General features: G+C 49.8%; 1 protein-coding gene across 1 annotated transcript in view; it reads left to right on the forward strand.

Annotated features, from left to right (window-relative positions):
* TMEM116 (transmembrane protein 116) overlaps positions 1-22,369 on the forward strand; it is a 215,911-nt gene that overhangs the window by 15,052 nt on the left and 178,490 nt on the right. The gene's annotated exons all lie outside the window — the stretch shown is intronic.

A 22,369-nucleotide genomic window follows, 5' to 3' on the forward strand; every position in this document is an offset into this window, starting at 1 on the left:
TTCAGAGCAGGGATTTGTTGATTCAGGCATAGAAGGCGTTTTCGTAGGCCAGTCTGCTTGTTATGAGTGAGTGGGTGACGGTCTTCCTGGACTCAGGGGGCATCCACTTGAAGTTCTTGAGAAGGATGCGTAGGGTGTTGAAACACGTGGAGGAGATGCCGTTTATCTGTCGGGTCATGGTGAGGGAGGAGTCAAGTATGATGCCGAGGTTCTGGGCATGGTCCGTGGGAGTGGGGGGTTGCCGAGGGCAGTCGGCCACCAGGTATTGTCCCATGCTGAGGGGGTGAGCTCCAGTATGAGGACTTCTGTCTTCTCTGAGTTGAGCTTCAAACAGCTGCTGCCCATCCAGGATGTGACGTCTTTCATTCCTTCCGGAAGCTGAGTCTGGTGGTGTCAGGTTGCTTTGTGAGGGAGAGGATGAGCTGGCTTTCCCAATGGTTTTTAGCAATGTTGTGCAGCATGGTTAAAGAGGAAACCCCCCAAAATAACATGCTAGGATGCAGCCACAGCTACCATGCCATTTTGTAGGCGTGTGCACCATGCATATACATGCCATAAAACTGCGCAGGGGCTTTTTTTCTTTTTATTTAGGGAGGTGATAGCAAAGTGGTGCCTAGGATGATGTTGGCGGTGGTTAGGGTGGTTGTGGTCAGAGTGGTGGTGTTTAGGATCGGATAGTGGTCAGTAAAGTGGTTAAAGTAACATGGCGGTTTTTAGGTTGGTGGTTAAAGCAGTGGTGGTAGTGGTTGTAATAGATGGGATTGTGGTGGTTAGGGTGGTGCTAATGAAGGTAATGGTGGTTAGTGTGAAGGTAGTGATGGTGGTTAGGGTAGTGAGTTTATAGTAGGGAGGTGATAGATACAGTGCTGGTGTTGTTTAGTGTGGCACGGGTGGTTACTGGGTGGCAGTAGGGCGGTGGGGGTGATACGGTGGGGTGTTGGTGGTGGTAAGGTGATAGTAGGGTGTTGGTGGTAAGGTAGTAATGGTAGGGTACGGTTTGGTAATGGTATGGTGGTGTGGTTGTGATAGTATGGTGTTGCAGGGTATTTTGGTACTGAGAGGGTGGTACACCAGCAAGTCACATTTTAAGAAAAATACAAATGTAATTGAAAACTCTCCATGTTTTATGCTCATGTGTTTAGGATGGAAGGAATGTCTAAATATGAACTCATCAAACCTTGCCTGACATCGTTTACAAACGCAATATCTCAAAATCTGCTGAGCAGTTTTACAACACATCACAAAACGAACACTTTTGAACGAAGTTTTGCTTCCATGTCAAGTTTGGTGTAAATCTGTTCAACGGTTCCTGCATGAACTAAAATGAGAAATTAATCTTTATTACCTTAACTTTTTTTGATCTGCACAAAACCTTAGACATTGAATCTCAGCCAGTTATACTGTAGGTGTGCCATGTTTAGTGCAGGTATATTAAATGGTGCTAAAGTTGTATGCTGACCAAAAACACGTTTAAATGGAAACTCCAGCTGAACCATAGGCGCAGAGTCCGGATTGTCTGCTATGTGTTGGCCTCTATTCTAATTAAAATAACCCATGTCATAGCCGTACCTATGGCGTTTAAATACTTTGAAGAGGAAGATGTTTTTAATACGATCACTGTCATATTTATTTATTTATTTTATGCGATTTTTAAAGCGCGCAAATACCCTTGCGGGTGTCTCGGCGCTAGTGTTGCAGAACTCTCTCTTGTGAGGAAAATGATAGTTTTTATGCTGAGAACAACCAAGTCTTAAGTTTCTTTCTGAAATTCAGAAGCGTGGGAGCAGTTTTAATATGGAATGGTAACGTGTTCCAGAGTTTGGCTGTTGATATGGTGAATCATCTGTCCCCCCAGTTGGTCTTTCTTGTGCGTGGGACTTTCAGGAAGTGGGCTGACGACGAGCGTAAAGTTCTTGAATACTCAGGCGGGGCAAAAGCTTTTTTTAGAAATAGTGGGCCCTGATTGTTGATGGCTTTATAGGCTATACATAAAGCTTTGAATTTGATCCGACTCCTGACAGGGAGCCAGTGTAACTGTCTGATATAGGGGGAGGTAGATGTGAATTTATGGATAGTTAGTAGAATCCTGGCTGCGGCATTTTGCACTGTCTGTAATCTATTGAGGACCTTTTCTTGGGCGTTCAGTAGGAGTGAGTTGCAGTAGTCTGTTCGTGAGAACACTAGTGTGCTCATTAGAGTTTTCCCCGCAGATGGAGGAAGGTATGGGAGTAGTTTTTTAATCCTTTTTAGAATAAAAAAGGCTGATGATACCACCGAGTTGGCATGTTGGAGAAAGGTCATCTTGTTGTCAAATATGACTCCCAAGTTGCGTACCTTAACTACCGGTTGGGGAGGTGCTCCCATCTGGGGTGGCCACCACTGAGGGGACCAGATGGGTTGGAAGTTCCCGAATGTCATCACCTCTGTCTTGTCAGAGTTTAATTTCAAGCAGTTAGATGACATCCAGGAACTTATTGCCAGCATTCCCTCTTGGAAATTTGCCGCGACCGAAGTACCGTCATTGTATACCGATAACACCAGTTGGGTGTCGTCAGCATAGGTTGTTAGGGCAATTCCGTAGGATTTTATGACCCTCGCCAAGTCCGAAACATAGATATTGAAGAGCGTCGGACTTAGCGAGGAGCCCTGTGGTACTCCGCAGGGGAGGAAAAAGGTCTGGGAGGTGTAATTGCCCATTTTAACTGTCTGAGGACGGTTAGCCAAGAACGAGATAAGGAGTTCTTTGGCTTTGTTTTTTACTCCTAATGCCGAGACACGGTCGATCAAAGTAACATGATCGACCGTGTCGAAAGCTGCAGAGAGATCCAGAAGTATCAGAACCGCCGATCCTCCCTTGTCCATTGTAGTCCTTATCTCGTCTGCTGCTTTAAGCAGCGCTGTCTCCGTTCCGTGACCTTGTCTGAACCCAAATTGGGTGTCATCCAGTAGGTTATTGTCGTTAATGAATTTCGAAAGTTGCGTGTTCATGATTTTTTCAAATATCTTTGCTGGGAAGGGGAGACAGGCAATAGGTCTATAGCTAGCGGGGAGAAGAGGGTCCAATGAGGGCTTTTTTAAAAGTGGCTTGATAATAGACTCCTTCCAAACAGATGGATATGTGCCTGTTAGGAACATTGCACTACAGATTGAAGTTAGGGCAGGGGCAATAGCTTCCGGGATGCGATTCATGATCGCGGGCGGACACGGGTCAAGAGGAGAACCCGATTTAGTGCAGGCCACACGTTGTTGAATATGTTCCTGGGTGGTCGGTTCAAAAGCTACGAAGTTTGGTGAGTTGTAGATAGGGAATACCTTAGGTGAAGGAGAAGGAGAGGAGTGAGAAAAAGTAGAAAAGATGGAACTAACTTTCGCCTCAAAGAATTTGGCCAAAGAATCTGAAAGAGCCGAGATCCTTCTAAACGAGGGGCCGGGGGGTTGGACAAACGGGTGACAACCTGAAATAGTTCTCCTGCCGAGTTTTTCGCCTGGTTGATTTGAGATGTGTAGTATAGACTTTTTTCCGATGCAATGAGCTTTTTATAGTTGGAGAGAGCATTTTTATAAATCATTTTGTCGGCAGGGCTAAAATTGCGCCGCCACTGCCTCTCCAGGTTCCTGCAGTATTGTCTCTGTATTCGTAAGGGTTCCGTGAACCACTGTGCTGAGGGGAGTTTTCTCTTGCGGTGAGAGATTTTGATCGGAGCTAATTTGTTACATGCTGTGTTTAAATTGCTCAGAAAGTTGGAGGACGCTAATGCAGGATCTTGTACATTTGGGAAGGTGCTATCATACAACAACTCTTCTAGCTGATCAAGATTGATATGTTTCCAATCCCTGAAAGAGACTGGGGTGGGGGATGTGGCAGGCAGTTTGGTGGAGTTAATGTTGATAGAGAAACAAACAGCTGCATGATCCGTCCAGATTAGGGGAATTACCTGGGTGACGGAAATATGCGGGTTGCTAGTGAATAGCCCATCTAAGGTGTGACCTGCTTGATGGGTGGGTTCTTTTACCATTTGCAGAAGACCGGCTGCTTCTAGGTCGATAATTAGGAGTGATGTGTCCGGATCGTTGAGGGCTTCAAGGTGAAAATTGAAATCTCCCAATACTGTAAAATGGGGGGATCCTACCGAAGCCTCAATTAAGTTGCCTAAGTTCGTAAGAAACTTTGATCTAGATCCGGGGGGGTCGGTAGATTAGGATACCCTTGAATGATGTTTTGCCTGAGAGGCCGATGGTGAAAAGAAATGCCTCACACTCGGGGTATTTTACTTCTACCATTGTGAGTTTAAGGTGGTCTTTGTAGATGATCGCTATCCCTCCGCCCTTCTTTTTAGGTCTGTCCAGTCTACATACACAGTAATTGGTAGGAGTAGCTACACTAAAATCTGGTCCGGATGATTCGTCACTCCATGTCTCCCTAATGAATAGAAGATCCAGTTTATGTGTATCGATAAACTCGGATATTTCTACTTTGTGTTTGGGGAGAGATCGCACATTTATTAGTGCTGCTAACACTTGCCGCGGGGCAGCCGATGGAAGGGTAGGAATATCCTCTGTGCACATCGGGCATTTGTGAGGGCCTATGATGGGGTTTGTGTGTTCAAGTTGTGGTGGGACATGAGGTACATCTGCCAGATGCCTAAGGTTCAGGAGATGGGAGACTGTACAAGTGCGTCTTAAGATATTAGGGCTCTGGCATGGCTCCGATGTAACAGGGAGGGTGGCCCTGTGCCCGTCCTCGGCGCGGACGAGCGCAGACGAGTTTGCCTTATGCGCGCCTTTGGCGCGCAATCGTCGCGCCCGCTGCGCTTGTCCGCTTGTCCGCTGCGCTTCCGATACCTCAGCATATTTTATTACACCGGAAGGATGACGTGGCGGGGGGGTGGGGGCGTGGCCAGCGTGGGTGGGCGTATCCGCTGCTGGGAATGGCGGCATTGTCCAAGCAACACTCTATCGCGTCAGCCTTCACTCGGCTGGGCGGGTGTTAGAGAGCGAGGAGACAATGGCCGTAAGTAGTTTCAGTTTTTAAAAAACAAGTTATCACACAAAGTTTAAAAAGATAAGAACTCCCGGCTTTTCGCCTCAGGAGTGAGTTCGCAGAACGCTGCGCTAGCAGTCAGCGCACGTTCTTATAGTGTGGCGGGGGGCGTGGCCAGCATGGGTGGGCGTGTCCGCTGCTGGGAATGGCGGCGTTGTCCAAGCAACGCTCTACCGCGTCAGCCTTCGCTCGGCTGGGCGGGTGTTAGAGAGCGAGGAGACAATGGCCGTAAGTAGTTTCAGTTTTTAAAAAACAAGTTATCACACAAAGTTTAAAAAGATAAGAACTCCCGGCTTTTCGCCTCAGGAGTGAGTTCGCAGAACGCTGCGCTAGCAGTCAGCGCACGTTCTTATAGTGTGGCGGGGGGCGTGGCCAGCATGGGTGGGCGTGTCCGCTGCTGGGAATGGCGGCGTTGTCCAAGCAACGCTCTACCGCGTCAGCCTTCGCTCGGCTGGGCGGGTGTTAGAGAGCGAGGAGACAATGGCCGTAAGTAGTTTCAGTTTTTAAAAAACAAGTTATCACACAAAGTTTAAAAAGATAAGAACTCCCGGCTTTTCGCCTCAGGAGTGAGTTCGCAGAACGCTGCGCTAGCAGTCAGTGCGCGTTCTTATAGTGTGGCGGGGGGCGTGGCCAGCGTGGGTGGGCGTGTCCGCTGCTGGGAATGGCGGCGTTGTCCAAGCAACGCTCTACCGCGTCAGCCTTCGCTCGGCTGGGCGGGTGTTAGAGAGCGAGGAGACAATGGCCGTAAGTAGTTTCAGTTTTTAAAAAACAAGTTATTTTTTTTTTTTTTTTAAATTTGTTTTATTGTTGCATCAAAGTAAACAGGTACAGTAAAAATTATCAGCCGACTTGGCCTCAACATTCGGCCATGCGTGCAACATTTTTGGTTTATACAACTGGTGCAAATATACAATTCCTCGATCAAGCCGTGCTGGTCGTATAGCCACGTCTATCGGTCGGGAGACGGTGAACCCGCATAGCCAAAAAAAACAGTGGACGATAACATGTAAGTAAGTTCCGGTCTCTAAGGCGTTGGATCGGGGCCTGTACTGCCCATGAACGGTGCTACCAGAGAACAGGGGGGAACAAAACCGTGGGAGGGAAGCGTGCGGGCGCCAGCAAGGTCAAAGTAGGGGGATACTAGCGACGGGCGTCAGGGGGGGGGGGGAACCCAGTGGGTCAATCAGCCTGCGTTCCAGAGGGGCGAGCAGGTAGTCAGGAGCGTGTTCTGGGGAGGGGGGGGAAGACATCAGGCAGATGCTATCGGTCTTCACGGACTGGGAGGGGAGGGGAAGGGGTAGGTGGTTCACTCACAGTGAAGGACTGTCGGAAACTGTGGAGGAGCATGGCCCATTCCATGGATATGGGAAATTTACGCGCACCCCTGGCTTCTTCCTCTCTGAGAGCATCCTCTTCCGCCGCCGCCCATTTACTGACCGCCCCCGTCCAGGCTGCTATAGGGGGACCCTCCGGGGATCGCCAGCGCATGGTAATGCATCTGTTCGCTAACAGGAGCGCTAAGGACACGAAGCGTCTATGTACTGGAACCCGCTTAGGGACATGAAAGATGCCTAGTGCGCTAGACTCCCAGGTGGATAACGTGGTGAGGCCAGTCAGTTCCGACAAGGTGTCATGTACCGCCCGCCAAAAGGAATGGAGGTCGGGGCAGCTCCAAAACATATGACGAAAATCTGCAGTAGGGGCGCAGCATCTGGGGCATAGGAAGGACGTGGAGGGATAGAATTTCTGTAAGCGCGCTGGGGTGAGGTACGCCCTGTGTAGGATATAGTATTGGATATTCTTGAAGCGGGCATTCCTAGAGACGCGTTTGGGGGCCTCCAACGCCTTAGTCCACTCAGAGTCGTGCAGCGCGCGGCCTATGTCCTCCTCCCATGTAGTGCGCAAGGTCGTCAGGGGAGCATGTGAGAGTTCTCGGATGGATTTGTACAACCAGGTGACCAAATGACGTCCCACCCCCATACGTAGGATAGTGTGTATGACTGGATGCGTGTCTGGCTCGCCCGTGCGAAGGTCGAAATGGGGTCGGAATCCCTCAATCAGCTGTCGATATCTGAGAAATTGGCCCGGGGGGAGCCCATATTCAGCGGTCAGACGGTCAAGTGTTTTTAGCTGGCCTTCCTCAAAGAGCGACTCCAGATCCGTGATGCCACAGAGCGACCATCCGGCGAAAAACGGAGTCGTGAAGTAAGAGTCTTGCCTGGGGCTGCCTATCAGCGGTAAGAGCGGAGAGTACGGAGGTCGAGCGGGGGACATTCGGTGGATCCGCATCATGCACCGGCGCGCTATCGCCACATGGAGGGGGTATGTGCGCCGTGGCTTGGTGCCCGGGAGTAGTAGACGGGTGAGTTCCGGGGTCGCGATTCTACCGGTCAAGGTGACAGTTTCCTGAGGGTAACGGTCCGCCGTCCAGTACGACAGCCACTGGAGCTGCGCTGCAAGGAAGTATGACTCGAAGGATGGAGCTCCGAGCCCTCCCAGCGTCGTGGGAAGTTGGAGGGTTCGCAGGGCGACCCGGTGTCGGCCCTCGCCCCAGATAAGGGTCCCTAGGAGGGAGTCAACGTCGCGGAAAAAAAAATTCGTGAAGTGGTATAGGAGCCGGGGGAGCATTATCATTTTAGCCAGTGCAATCCGACCTATTGGGGCTAGTGGGAGTTTATTCCAGAAGGCAACCGCCGGACGCAGGCTGGCAAGTGCTTTGCTGTGGTTCCCGGCGAAAAGGTCCGCTGGGGAATGATACATGCGGACACCAAGGTAGCGGGGGGCTTCCGTGGACCACGAGAGTTTATGTGCTCCGAGCTCGACTTCCCGGGGGGGCAGGCTCGGGTGCAAGGGGTAGACCGTGGATTTGTCCCAGTTCACCTGTAATCCGGAGGCATTCGCGAATTCCTCCAGTGTCGCCCCAATAGCGGTCAGGTCCGTTTCAATGTCTCGGACGTATATGAGGAGATCGTCCGCGTACATGGAGACACTGTGGGTGCTGTCCGCTAGCGGGATGCCCCATTCCGCGCCCTCTAGGCGTAGTCTCACCGCCAGCGGCTCGACCGCCAGTGCAAATAAAAGAGGCGACAGGGGGCACCCCTGTCGCGTGCCTCGCCGAACCTCGAACGCTGGTGATATACGTTTCCCGATGCGGACACGTGTAGTCAAATCAGTATACAAGAGGCGCGTGTATGCTACAAGCGTCGTGCCAACATTAAGGCGCTGCAAGACCGAGAAAAGATAGGGCCAGGTGAGGGTATCAAATGCCTTCTCCAGGTCCATAATGAGACAGGCGGCGTGAGGAAATCTGCCACGCACCTGATCTTGTACATGGAAAACTCGGCGAAGGTTCTGGGAGGTGTTCCTTCCCGGAACAAAGCCACATTGGTCGGGGTGGACCAGTGGGCGTATGACCTGTGCATAACGATCAGCTAGAATTTTCCCCAGAATTTTACAGTCAGCCGATAGGAGCGTGATGGGGCGGTACGATCCCATGTGGAGTGGGTCTCTGTGGGGCTTAGGGAAGGTGACGATCACGGATTCCCGCAGTGACTGGGGCAATCTCCCCAGTTGAAGGGACGCCCCGAACACCCGCGACAAACGGGGGACCACCAGGGGAGAGAATGTCGAGTAGTATTCCAGCGGGAAGCCGTCCAGCCCTGGCGCTTTATTCCGGGACATGGTACGAATTGCCTGGGTGATGTCAGGGGGTTTTATCTTGGTGTCGAGGGTGTGCTTATCTGCTTCCGATATTGTAGGTAGCGTCAGTGGGTCCAAAAAACTATCCACGGAAAAAGGGGAACAGTGGGTCGGAGTTCCGTACACTTGTGTATAGTGTCGCTGGAACGCCAGGAGGATATCGGCTTGGGAGCGCACCAGTACGCCTTCTGGATTGATAATATCCGTGATCGGCTTGATTACGGTATCTTGCCTCGCCATCCAGGCCAGGAGCGCGCCAGTTTTGTCTCTGTCCTTATGCACCCTAGAGGCATAAGCTCTAAAATTGTACTTTCTGAGGTCAGCGCAGGCCGCCTGATAATCCGTCTTAGCCTTGGCCGTGAGTATGGCGTGCTCCTCTGAGTCGTCAGGCTGTGTAGTGAGTGCGGCCAGAGACCGCTCTGAGGTCTGGAGCATCCGTTCCAGGGTGCGGCGAACCCCGACTACCTGTTGGATGCATTCGCCCCTGGCCACCACTTTAAAAGCGTCCCATTCCACCAGTACCGACGATGCCGTGTCTGTGTTGTGTGCGAAATAGTCTTGGATGCTGGATTTGTGTGCGTCTCTGAACACTGGGTCCGTGAGGCAGTCTCTAGGGAGGCGCCAGGTGGGGACTGGCGGGCGCGGGGGGCGCCAGTTCAGCCGAATGACGTGGGCATCATGATCCGATAGGATCCGACCCAAGTAATCTGCAGATGCGATCTTAGGGAGGATCGGCGCAGAGCAAAGGAAACGGTCCAGGCGGACCCTGAGGTTATGCGGGATCGAGTGGAAGGAGTAAACGCGGGCAAGTGGGTGTAGGTGTCGCCATGCGTCAGTGAGTGCCCAGTGCGTGGTCCATGCTCTGAAGAGGTCTGCCTGTCGAGGGGCCGGGGAGTGTGTGGGGGGAGGATGTGAGCGATCCAGGGCGGGGTCTAGTGTACAGTTAAAGTCGCCTCCCAGTACCCAAGGAACTGTAGTGAACTGGGCTAGAACGCCTGTGAGGTGGTCCCAGAATTTGTCCTGATCTGTGTTAGGGGCATATATGCTTCCAAGGAGTATACCCTGGCCATCGAGCACCCCTTCCAAAAGCGCATACCGGCCCTCTCGATCTACCACCCGCCGAAGTTCCCGGAAGGGAGTGCCAGGCCTGACCCAAATTAAAGCGCCGCGCGCAAATGCTGAATAGTGTGTGGCACAGAGGACACCTCGCCATTTGACTTGTAAGCGGGTGAGTTCGGTGGTATTAATATGTGTCTCCTGCAGAAACGCTATATTGGCTGACATGCGCCTAATATATGAGTAAACCGAGTACCGTTTGCTGGGTGTGTGTAGGCCTCGTACATTCAGTGTCAGGACGTTAACGTCTGTGCATGAGACTGCCATACTTAGGGTGTCGTGAGTGGGAGAGGGAACCCCCTGCAGCCCCCGACGGCCGTCGGTGTGCATGTGACATACGTGTTCCTACGCGCCGAGCTTCCACAGTCATAGGGGAGGGACTAAGGGGAGTAACAATAAACAGAACGGTAGGTGGGAAACAGTCCCAATACTGGGGATATCTCACCGGGGGTGACATATCCAAACTAGTGTCCCACTTGGGGAGAAATACAACGAATAACTGCGGGGGTGGCAGCATGTGTCGTCGCTGGGCTTGCGCGCGGGTCAGGCTCTTGCAGGAGAAGCGTCTATCGCACATTAGCGCTTACAAGCAAATGACAAACAGTCTAGGCTCCTAGACGTCGCGCAGCACAACAGAACACCATGAGAAGGATATAACAGTAGGTAGTCCTTTCCTCAGGAGGAGGTGCCAGATCAGCTGGCCAGGGTAGCTTCCAGGGTGTGTACCGCTACAAGGGGGGAGGAGATCGGTCCGATCCCCGACATTGTTCCATCACTGTCCCGGTCCTTCTCAGGGGTGAACAGGTGCGGTTGGCCTTCCAGATCTGAGGTCGTGGGCGACGTATGTAGGCCGGACACCGCTTTCAAGGCGTCTCGTCGTTCTTGCATGATTTGCGCGAGGTCGGGTGAGCCCTTGGGGGGTGACTCCTGGTCTCTGGGGCGACCCGATCGAGCACGGCTCGCACCTCGCCGTCTGGAACGCCGGAAATCGTTATTGCGTGCTCTCTGGGGTCCAGGATTAGGAATGATTGGGCAGTGAAACTCATTCCAATCCTGCGCTTCCTCCGCCGTATTGAAGAAGAGGGCCTTCCCTTTGTGCAGCACTTTCAGGCGGGCCGGGAACAGCAGGGAGTACTGAAGGTCGTTGGCGCGAAGGCGTCTCTTGACATCGAGGTAGGTGGAGCGCTGAAGCTGTACTTCTCGGGCATAGTCCGGGAACACCATAACATGCTGGTCCTCCACCTGTAGGGGACCGACTGTCCGGGCCGCACGGAGCACCGCGTCGCGGTCTCGGAAGTGCAGAAATTTAGCCAGCATGGGTCGTGGAGGGAGGCCTGGTTTTGGTGCTCGGGCCGGGACCCTGTGGGCTCTTTCAATGGAGAAGTACGCCGTCCTGTCTGCCTCAGGCGTGAAAGATTTGGTCCAGGATTCCATGTACGTCAGAGGGTCCGAGTTCTCAATCCCTTCCGGTAGACCCAGAACGCGAATGTTACATCTCCTTGAGCGTCCTTCCAAGTCCACCGTGCGTTCCTCGAGGGCCGCCACACGGTGTAGGACCTCCTTCAGTTCCGCTGTCTGCGATTTCACCGCAGGCTGTAGCTCGGTCACGATCCGCTCTCCCTCCTTCACCCGATCCGCCAACTTGCGGTGGTCGTCGCGGATTAGACTAATGTCCGTCGTCAGAGCTCCCAGCCGCTCCTCCATCGATAGGCGGGACAATTCAATTGCCGCCAACACCTGATCCAGCTTTGCCGACAGTGTAGGGTCGGTCTGCGACGCATGGGCCTGCGTCCATGTCCTCGTTTGTGGCATCCTCTCAGGGGCCGTCTCGGGGACCGCCGAGCATTTTGCGGCATTCGGTTTCCCCATGAGTGCTGATGGAAATGGGGGGGGGGGGCCCCGGCTCCTGTGTATATCGCGTTCAGCAGGCCGCCTTCCTGTGGTATGGCCAGATAGATAGGAGCTCAGCATAGGGTGAGTACACAGTCTTTTGCGGTCCCGGGGCGGGTTCTGTCCTCCCACTGGGGGGCCCCACTGTTGGTCAGGACACCCTTAGGAGCTCGCAGCCGCAGGGGGTGACTTTTCGGGTGCTAGGAGGAGGGCAGTAGAGGGGCACTGCCACCACAGTCCAGAGGCCAGAGGCCCTTCGGAGATTAGGCGCCCCCGTTAGGGTCGGATCCAATGCTCCCTCCTCTCCGGCGGGCAGCTCCGCCCTCCAGGTAACTCCGGGGGCCAAGGAACAGACGATCCGGGCCCAGGGAAGGTCTCAGGTTGAAGAGTGTCTACGGCGTGGCGTGCCACCGCCTCAGGGCCAGTAGAGCTCCGTGCCCCCAGGGTGGTTCTCACATCAGTCACGGTGCCACGACACCCATGGGCGCCATTACAGAGTCAGGCATCTGGGTCCACCAGGACACACGAGGATTTAGGCGTGAACCAGCTCCCCTCCCCCGAGCAGGGGCCAATGCGGATCGTGACTGGACCCCAGAGGGGACAGGGGGGCCGCCGGGTCACCGGCACCGCGGCTCGCGAGGGAAGGGGGGCGTACACCTACCGCCCTCAGGAGGGATCGTGGTCGTTCGGTGGGTCCAGCGCCACACAGGTGGGATCTCCGCTGGTGCTCCGCTGTCCGCGGCGGTGTGCTGGGAAGATCAGGCTCCCAGACGCGAAGAGGCGCCGGCGCTATGGATCTGCGTTAGTGCGGCCGCCATCTTGTGCGTCGAGATAATGTGGGCAATAGTACCGGACCGAAAGTCCGAGGTCCAGCTGCCGCGCTCCCCACCGGGCACCGGAGCCGGCAATATTCCTGTCCCACGATGGTCGCCGCTTCAGGGACCGAGTCTCAGAGGCGCTCCCGGTAGGCAGAGGGAGTCGCGCCCGCCATCTTGTGCGCTCGGCACTCCGCTCCGGGTGCGGAGAGGGACGGATCCGTGGCTGTCGTCCGTCTGCAGTTCCCCAGATGAGGGCAGAAGTCACCGCACTGCAGGTGAGTCGTCTAGGAGTAGGTATGGAAAGGCTGAGGCTCCCGGCGATCATGGGAAATGGGCAAGATGCTAGCCCGATCGCGGAGCCTCAGCAAGACACAGCCGCCATCGTGGCTTGCCAAGCCACCTTTAAAAAACAAGTTATCACACAAAGTTTAAAAAGATAAGAACTCCCGGCTTTTCGCCTCAGGAGTGAGTTCGCAGAACGCTGCGCTAGCAGTCAGCGCGCGTTCTTATAGTGTGGCGGGGGGCGTGGCCAGCGTGGGTGGGCGTGTACGCTGCTGGGAATGGCGGCGTTGTCCAAGCAACGCTCTACCGCGTCAGCCTTCGCTCGGCTGGGCGGGTGTTAGAGAGCGAGGAGACAATGGCCGTAAGTAGTTTCAGTTTTTAAAAAACAAGTTATCACACAAAGTTTAAAAAGATAAGAACTCCCGGCTTTTCGCCTCAGGAGTGAGTTCGCAGAACGCTGAGCTAGCAGTCAGCGCGCGTTCTTATAGTGTGGCGGGGGGCATGGCCAGCGTGGGTAGGCGTGTCCGCTCCTGGGAATGGCGGCGTTGTCCAAGCAACGCTCTACCGCGTCAGCCTTCGCTCGGCTGGGCGGGTGTTAGAGAGCGAGGAGACAATGGCCGTAAGTAGTTTCAGTTTTTAAAAAACAAGTTATCACACAAAGTTTAAAAAGATAAGAACTCCCGGCTTTTCGCCTCAGGAGTGAGTTCGCATAAACCTTATAGCAGCAGTAGTAGGAGATCTGATGCTGTTAGCGCCTGCTTTTACATGTGTTAAGAATGGAAAACAATGGTCTGGTATGTTGTGAACGTTTGGGGCTTGTCTGACTTTTGATTAAACACATCGGTTAACTATTTGTTGCCTTTCTTCTCCAAAATGAGGTCGTTTTTCCTCGCGGAAGGTTTACTTTACACCGGAAATTCTTCTCCTTATTTTCTACGCCGTTGACTAAACGTGCCAGATGAGGGGAATATCGTCCTGTTTGTCGGTTTGAGCTCCTGAAATAGATTGAGCTACGTGACCGACTTTATCACTACCACGTTAGGAGATAAGAGTCAGTTTCAAATAGGATTGAGAATATATTTGGTCCTATGATCTCTTGGAACTGCATTCTATTTATTATTACCAGCTCTCAAATATTAATTGAATTGCCCTGACGAAGTCTTTGGCCGAAGTGCCAGACGAAACTCGTGTTGGCAAAAACTTGTTTTGATCTGTGTAAATACAGAAGATATTTTCCTAAAGATCTGTACCCGGTTATTGGACCAAATTACGAGATGATACAACTGAAATTTATGAACTTGAAAAAATAAAGAAGAGACGGAAACTACACAGTCGAAAAGGAGTGTTATCGATATGGACATTTTGATTTATTAGCTCTGCTCAGGTTGAAGAAATTGTGTTTTGAAATTTGGATGGACATTTGTCCATCTGTAGTGACAACCTTTGGTGGTGGTTGTATCTTCACCTTAGAGCATTTGCTATTTAAATATATAAAGGAAAATTACTTATTTTACACTATTTAGCGCAAATAATCTCCCTACTACCAAATCTTTGAGTATTAGTCATGTGTTAAGGGTACCTCGTTTGTTGGAGAATCCTGAGCCTCAAGTACTAAGAAATTTTACGTTCCCAAAGTTGGAGCCTTTGCCACTGCAAAATTGATTTTTTAAATGTACAAACCCTAAATTACAAACGAATTGCAATTTGGGTTTGTGAGTAAATACCGAATCGGTATTGGAAGCAGGCCCGGCTCCAGGAATTTTTATTTGGGTGGGGCAAGGGCGCATTTGGGTGGGCCACTGCGTGCTCAATTTGTCGCTTCTGGAGGTAGCCTACAAGCCCTATATTACATCATATGTACTTGCAAACAGGCAGCATGATACAACGGATTGCTTCTGTGTGTACACAGAGCATATGGAGAGTTATTTGAAAGTAAGACCAATGTCTGGACCTAACTGCAAAGGATCACTGACATAATATCGACGGACAGAATATCTACTAGCAAAAATATCGATGCCAAAATATCGACAGACAGAATATCGAGTTTGTATCTACAAACAGGTAAGTACAAAAATATCGAGTCAAAAATATCGTTTACAAAAATATAGTTTATTAAAATATCGACTTTATTAAAAACAGTGTTAAATTAATAGTTAAAATTAATTACTAAAATATACTTAAAAATACTTAAATTAACTTATAATAATTAAATAATTAATAAAAGTTATAAGAATTTTTTTTACAATCATATTTGTTAAAACATATATATATATATAGTAACATTATATAATTAAATAATATCCAATATTATTACCGTAGGATAGCAAAAGGGTAAAAAATACTATTCCCACTCCAGAGAGTGCAACAGTAGGGAAAGCGTTGGATAGCGTAGAGTTGAAAATGACTATTCCCACTCCAGTGAGTGCAACAGTAGGGAAAGCGTTAGATAGCGTAGAGGTAAAAATTACTATTCCCACTCCAGTGGGTGCAACAGTAGGGAAAGCGTTGGATAACGTAAAGGGTAAAAATTACTATTCCCACTCCAAATAGTGCAACAGTAGGGAAAGCGTTGGATAGCGTAGGAGTTAAAATTACTATTCCCACTCCAGGGGGTGCAACAGTAGGGAAAGCGTTGGATAGCATAGGGGTAAAAATTACTATTCCCACTCCAAATAGTGCAACAGTAGGGAAAGCGTAGGATAGCGTAGGGGTTTAAATTACTATTCCCACTCCAAATAGTGCAACAGTAGGGAAAGCGTAGGATAGCGTAGGGGTGTAAATTACTATTCCCACTCCAAAGAGTGCAACAGTAGAGAAAGCGTTGGATAGCGTAGGGGTAAAAATTACTATTCCCACTCCAGTGAGTGCAACAGTAGGGAAAGCGTTGGATAGCGTAGGGGTAAAAATTACTATTCCCACTCCAGTGGGTGCAACAGTAGGGAAAACGTTGGATAGCGTAGGGGTAAAAATTACTATTCCAACTCTAAAGAGTGCAACAGTAGAGAAAGCGTTGGATAGCGTAGGGGTAAAAATTACTATTCCCACTCCAGTGAGTGCAACAGTAGGGAAAGCGTTGGATAGCATAGGGGTAAAAATTACTATTCCCACTCCAGTGGGTGCAATAGTAGGGAAAGCGCTGGATAGCGTAGGGGTAAAATGTACTATTCCCACTCCAGTGGGTGCAACAGTAGGGAAACCGTTGGATAGCATAGGGGTAAAAATTACTATTCCAACTCCAAAGAGTGCAACAGTAGGGAAAGCGTTGGATAGCGTAGGGGTAAAAATTACTATTCCCACTCCAGTGGGTGCAACAGTAGAGAAAGCTTTGGATAGCGTAGGGGTAAAAATTACTATTCCCACTCCAGTGGGTGCAACAGTAGGGAAAGCATTGGATAGCGTAGGGGTAAAATTTACTATTCCCACTCCAGTGGGTGCAACAGTAGGGAAAACGTTGGATAGCGTAGGGGTAAAAATTACTATTCCAACTCCAAAGAGTGCAACAGTAAGGAAAGCGTTGGATAGCGTAGGGGTTAAAATTACTATTCCCACTCCAGTGGGTGCAACAGTAGGGAAAGCGTTGGATAGCGTAGGGGTAAAAATTACTATTCCAACTCCAAAGAGTGCAACAGTAGGGAAAGCGTTGGATAGCGTAGGGGTTAAAATTACTATTCCCACTCCAGTGAGTGCAACAGTAGGGAAAGCGTTGGATAGAGTAGGGGTAAAAATTACTATTCCCACTCCAATGAGTGCAACAGTAGGGAAAGCGTTGGATAGCATAGTGGTAAAAATTACTATTCCCACTCCAGAGAGTGCAATAGTAGTGAAATTAAATACTTCATATATTATTTCAATAAATATAAATTAATATCTATAAAAAATGAATTAAAAGTAATTACCAATGTAATATAATATAATAGTTAATCAATTAAAATTAAAAATTAAAAATAATTATTACAATTATTTGCCTATTAATACAAATTAATTACAAATTAACAATCAACAATTTAATAATTAAAAATTAATGAACAATTAATTGTAATTAAATATCAATAAATACATTGATTTATTGAATTAATTATAAATAAATAACTTCCCACCCTATTCCCCTATAAACCCGCTACAGAAAATGCATTATTAAAAATAACATAATTAGCAATTAATCAATTTATTAAAATGAATTGCCAATACATTTTTTATTAATTACCAAATATAAATTAATACACAATTAATTAAAATGAATACCAATAAATAAATTTACATATTTAATTAATTATAATTAAATTACTTCCCACCCTATTCCCCTATACACCCACAACCCGCTACAGAAAATAAATTAGTAAAATTAACATATTTAACAATTAATCAATTAATTAAAATTAATTGCCAATTAAAATTTAATTCATTACCAAATATAAATTAATTATCAATTAATTAAAAATTAATACCAATAAATAAATTTACATATTTAATTAATTATAATTAAATTACTTCCCACCCTATTCCCCTATAAACCCACAACCCGCTACAGAATGAAATTACGCAAAAATTAAAAAAACAAATTTCATTCAATAATTAAAATAAATTATAACATAAATACACTTTTCACACATATAACATAAAAAACACTTTAAAAAATGAGATATTATTAAAAATTCGATAATTTTAATAACCTATATTATATACTTCGATATTTTAACTGTCTATATTTTTAACATTCGATATTACATTACTTACCTTAAAAACGATATTTTTGATGTCTATATTCTGTCCAGTCGATATTTTGTCCAATCTATATTTAAAACTCGATATTCCATTCGATATTTTGTAGTCGATATTTTGACTGTTTACCAACTGCCAAGTCAAGTCAAGTCAAATAATTTATATAGCGCACTACATACCCAGAGGGTCTCAAGGCGCTTAGGGAGGGGAGGAGGATTACTTGTCAAATATCCACGTTTTAAGTTGCTTTCTGAATGCTAGGTGGTTCTGGGTAAGGCGAAGGTAAGTGGGGAGTGAGTTCCATGTTTTAGCTGCCAGGTATGAGAAGGATCTTCCTCCCATGGTGGTCTTGTTGATGCGGGGTACAGTGGCGAGGGCTTGGTTGGAAGAACGTAGTTGGCGGGGGGGGGTGTAGAAGGACAGTCGTGAGTTGAGGCATTCTGGTCCGATGTCGTAGAGTGATTTGTGTGCGTGGGTTAGCAGTCGGAAAGTGATCCTCTTATTGACGGGTAGCCAGTGGAGGTCTTTCAGGTGGCCAGAGATGTGTTCGTTACGCGGGATGTCTAATATGATCCTGGCTGAGGCGTTTTGGATTCGTTGGAGTTTCTTCTGGATTTTTGCGGTAGTACCTGCGTAGAGGGTGTTTCCGTAGTCCAGTCGGCTCGTGACCAGAGCATGGGTGACTGTTTTTCTTGTTTCGGTGGGGATCCAGCGAAATGTTTTTTTGAGCATGCGAAGAATGTTGAAGCAGGATGAGGATACGGCGCTGACTTGTCTGTTCATTGAGAGTGAAGAATCCAGGATAACGCCTAGGTTCCGTGCGTGGTCTGTCGGGATGGGTGCTTTTCCGAGGGCTTCCGGCCACCAAGAGTCGTCCCATGCAGAGGGGGATGTACCTAAGATGAGGACTTCTGTTTTATCTGAGTTCAGTTTCAGACGGCTGTGTTTCATCCATTCGGCAACTTCTTTCATTCCTTCGTGAAGGTTGGTTTTGGCGGTGCTGGGGTCATTGGTGAGAGAAAGGATCAGTTGAGTGTCATCCGCGTAGGAGATGATGTTGAGATTGTGTTGGCGAGCGATGGCCGCAAGGGGGCTCATGTATACGTTGAAGAGGGTGGGACTGAGTGAGGATCCTTGTGGTACGCCACAGATGACTTCAGTGGCCTCGGACGTGAATGGTGGAAGGCGGACTTTCTGGGTTCTTCCGGTGAGAAACGAGGTGATCCATTCAAGTGCTTTTCCTTGTATTCCGATGTTTCTGAGGCGTTGTAAAAGGGTGCTGTGGCAGACTGTGTCGAAGGCTGCAGAGAGGTCGAGGAGGATGAGGGCGACTGTGTCTCCATTGTCCAGTAGAGTTCGAATGTCGTCTGTTGCTGCGATGAGGGCGGTCTCAGTGCTGTGTTTTGCTCGGAAGCCAGATTGTGAGGAGTCGAGGGATTTGTTGGCTTCGAGGAAAGCGGCGAGTTGGTTGTTGACAGCTTTCTCGATGACTTTGGCCGGGAAAGGAAGGAGCGATATGGGGCGGTAATTTTTGAGTTCGGTGGGGTCCGCTGTGGGTTTTTTCAGAAGGGCGGTGAGTTCAGCGTGTTTCCAGCTTTCCGGGAAGGTGGCGGAGTTGAAGGAGCAGTTGATGACGTCTCGGAGGTGCGGTGCTATGACGGAGTCTGCTTTGTTGAAGATGTGGTGAGGACATGGGTCTGTGGGGGATCCTGAGTGGATGGAGTTCATCAGGCGGATGGTGTCCTCAGTGGAGATTGGGTTCCAGTCGTTGAGGGTGTTCAAGGGGGGAGAATGTTCAGCATATGGTTGGGTGGGCTGATCTCCGGGTTGGTTGTCGAAGCTGTTGTGGATGTCTGCAATTTTGTTGTGGAAGAATAGAGCCAGGGAGTCGCAGAGTGTTTGAGAGGGGGTGATGTCGTTGGAGTTGGCCGAGGGGTTGGTAAATTCCTTGACGATGTTGAAAAGTTCCTTGCTGTTGTGGGCGTTGTTGTCTAGTCGATCCTTGAATGCTGTTTTCTTGGCCTTTCGGATTAGTTGGTGGTGTGTGCGGGTGGCGTTTTTGAAGGTGTCCTTGGTGCTAGTGGTTGGGTCTTTTTTCCAGGCCTTCTCAAGGGAGCGGCAGAGTTTCTTGGACTTCTTAAGATCCTCGTTGAACCATGAGGCCTTCTTGTTGCCAGGTTTGCTTTGACGTTTTTTCAGTGGTGCTAGGATGTCGGCGGTGTTGGATAGCCATCGGGTGAGGTTGGCGGCAGCTTGGTCTGGGTTAGAAGAGTGGGCTGGGGTGTTTAGAAGGAGCGATGAGGAGATCTGGTCGATGGTGATTTTGTTCCAGTTTCTTTGCAGAGTTGGTTGGAGGTGGTTGGTGGTTTTCGGCTTGTTGTAGGTGAAGTGAACGCAGCTGTGGTCAGTCCAGAGGAGATCCGTAGTGTGGCTGAAGGAGACATGATTGCTGGAGGTGAAGATGGGGTCGAGTGTGTGACCTGCGATGTGGGTGGGGGAAGTGACCAGTTGTTTAAGTCCGAGGTTGGCGAGGTTGTCCAGGAGGGTGGTGGTGTTGCGGTCGTTGTGCTTTTCAAGGTGAAAGTTGAGGTCTCCCAGAAGGATGTAATCTTTGGAGGGGAGCGCGTGTGGAGTGATGAAGTCCGTGATGTCTTCACTGAATTTTGCGCGGGGTCCTGGTGGTCTGTAGAGGAGGGTGCCTCTGAGTGTGGTCTTGGGGTCGATGTGGATCTGGAAGTGAAGGTGTTCAGAGTTGGCGAGGTTGACGTCAGAGCTGGTAGAGATGTGGATTGATTTTTTATGGACGATAGCGATTCCTCCTCCTGTGTGGCCGGTACGGTCCTTGCGTGTGATCTTATAATCTTCAGGGATGGCAATGGTGATGTCTGGGGCGGAGGAAGCGTTCATCCATGTTTCTGTTAGGAAGGCGACGTCTGGAGAGATGGTGTCTAGTAGATTCCATAGGTCAATGGCGTGCCTGTGGACCGATCGGGTGTTGAGAAGGATGCATTGTAGGTGGTTGGGGTCGAGAATCTGTGGTGTGGTCGTAGCGGAGATGTTGTCGGTGCCGCAGAATTTGCAGGCGTAACAAGAGAAAGGTCCATGGGTGTGTCCAGGAGCGGCTTGGACGCAGTTGGGGGAGCGGCCGGGGTTAAGGGCTAGGAGGGTGGTGGCATCGTAGGTAACGCGGGGGAGCTGGGTAATACGAGGGCCAGGGGGTCTGGCGCTGGGCGCGGTCCAGGCGCGGACGGGCGTAGACGGGCTTACCTTTGGCGCACCTTCGGCGCGGATTGGGCGCGGTCGCTGCGCGTGAACGCTGCGCGCGGGAGTAGCTGTCATATATGGAAGGTGGAGGGGGAGGGGCGAGGGCGGCTCAGCTGGGAGGCGGGGCGGGCTACAGGGATCACAACAACAACAAAATGGAGGCGGAGGGGGGAGCACAGTGGAGCGCTAGGGCAAACGCGCAAACACAGTCAAAGCAACAGATTAAATTTCGAAAAGTGCAAATAAATCAAATCGGCAACCAGGCACACAGCAGGCAATAATAATTAGGCAGTTTTGACAAGGCAAAGCAGCACAACGATACCGAGTGTCACGAGGGGACACTGGGGAGCGACCACTCAGCCCGAGGGAGAGGAGCGAGTCACGGCGCTATCAGGTAAGGGAGCGCTGTTCTGGTCAGTGGGAGGGCGGCTCAGCTGGGAGGCGGGGCGGGCTACAGGGATCACAACAACAACAAAATGGAGGCGGAGGGGGGAGCACAGCGGAGCGCTAGGGCAAACGCGCAAACACAGTCAAAGCAACAGATTAAATTTCGAAAAGTGCAAATAAATCAAATCGGCAACCAGGCACACAGCAGGCAATAATAATTAGGCAGTTTTGACAAGGCAAAGCAGCACAACGATACCGATTGTCACGAGGGGACACTGGGGAGCGACCACTCAGCCCGAGGGAGAGGAGCGAGTCACGGCGCTATCAGGTAAGGGAGCGCTGTTCTGGTCAGTGGGAGGGCGGCTCAGCTGGGAGGCGGGGCGGGCTACAGGGATCACAACAACAAAGCCTCGAATTCCAGCTCCGCAGCTTCAACACACGTACTTGAATTCTAAGCATATAAAAAGCATTCAAGTTTAAGGAAGTCCCTACTACTGCACGTAAGCCTTGAAACCAGTGCACTAGAGTGAACTGTGAGTGAGTTTTAACAACATGTGAGTATTTAAAAGTTCAAAAACAGTAGGGCAAGAATCAGCCCGGAGGCAGTTTTTAAGAGGGCAAAGCAGGAGTGCTACAAGTCACCATTTAAACGTAATGTAAAGGACTTTAGTGATTATTAATGCAGAAATAGCAGTGCTGCAAATCAGGACTAAGATGCATTGTAAGAGCTTGTTGCTAGGGTCTTTGAACCAACCCAAACAGATGGCTCAGCTGCCACGGCTCTTCCTGTTAATTTGTTGTCCCACCCACCCCTAGAGATGAGCCCATATATCTAGCAAGGCCTACTTCAGGGCCCTCCATTATTTTCCAAATCTCTTTTGAATCGTTAACACTCTCAAAAAGTGTTTTGATCCCCATGTAAGGTCCCTTTAATTGGGAAGAGAAGGTTTCTGAGGTGGGAGTATCAGGCAAGTAACACTACTCAGTCTCCTGCTTTTCCAGCCTTCAGAGAGAATCTCTCTTCATTAATACCTCCATCTGACCCCGGACTCTGCAGTACACTCCCTTCCAGGCCTGATTATCAATTTTCTACCATCTACCGTGCACCTTAACTCAAAGCTAACCTTGGTCCCCAGCCTCATATCAGTCACCA

The sequence above is a fragment of the Lissotriton helveticus genome, chromosome 11 (assembly GCF_964261635.1).
Source record: "Lissotriton helveticus chromosome 11, aLisHel1.1, whole genome shotgun sequence".
NCBI lineage: Eukaryota > Metazoa > Chordata > Amphibia > Caudata > Salamandridae > Lissotriton > Lissotriton helveticus.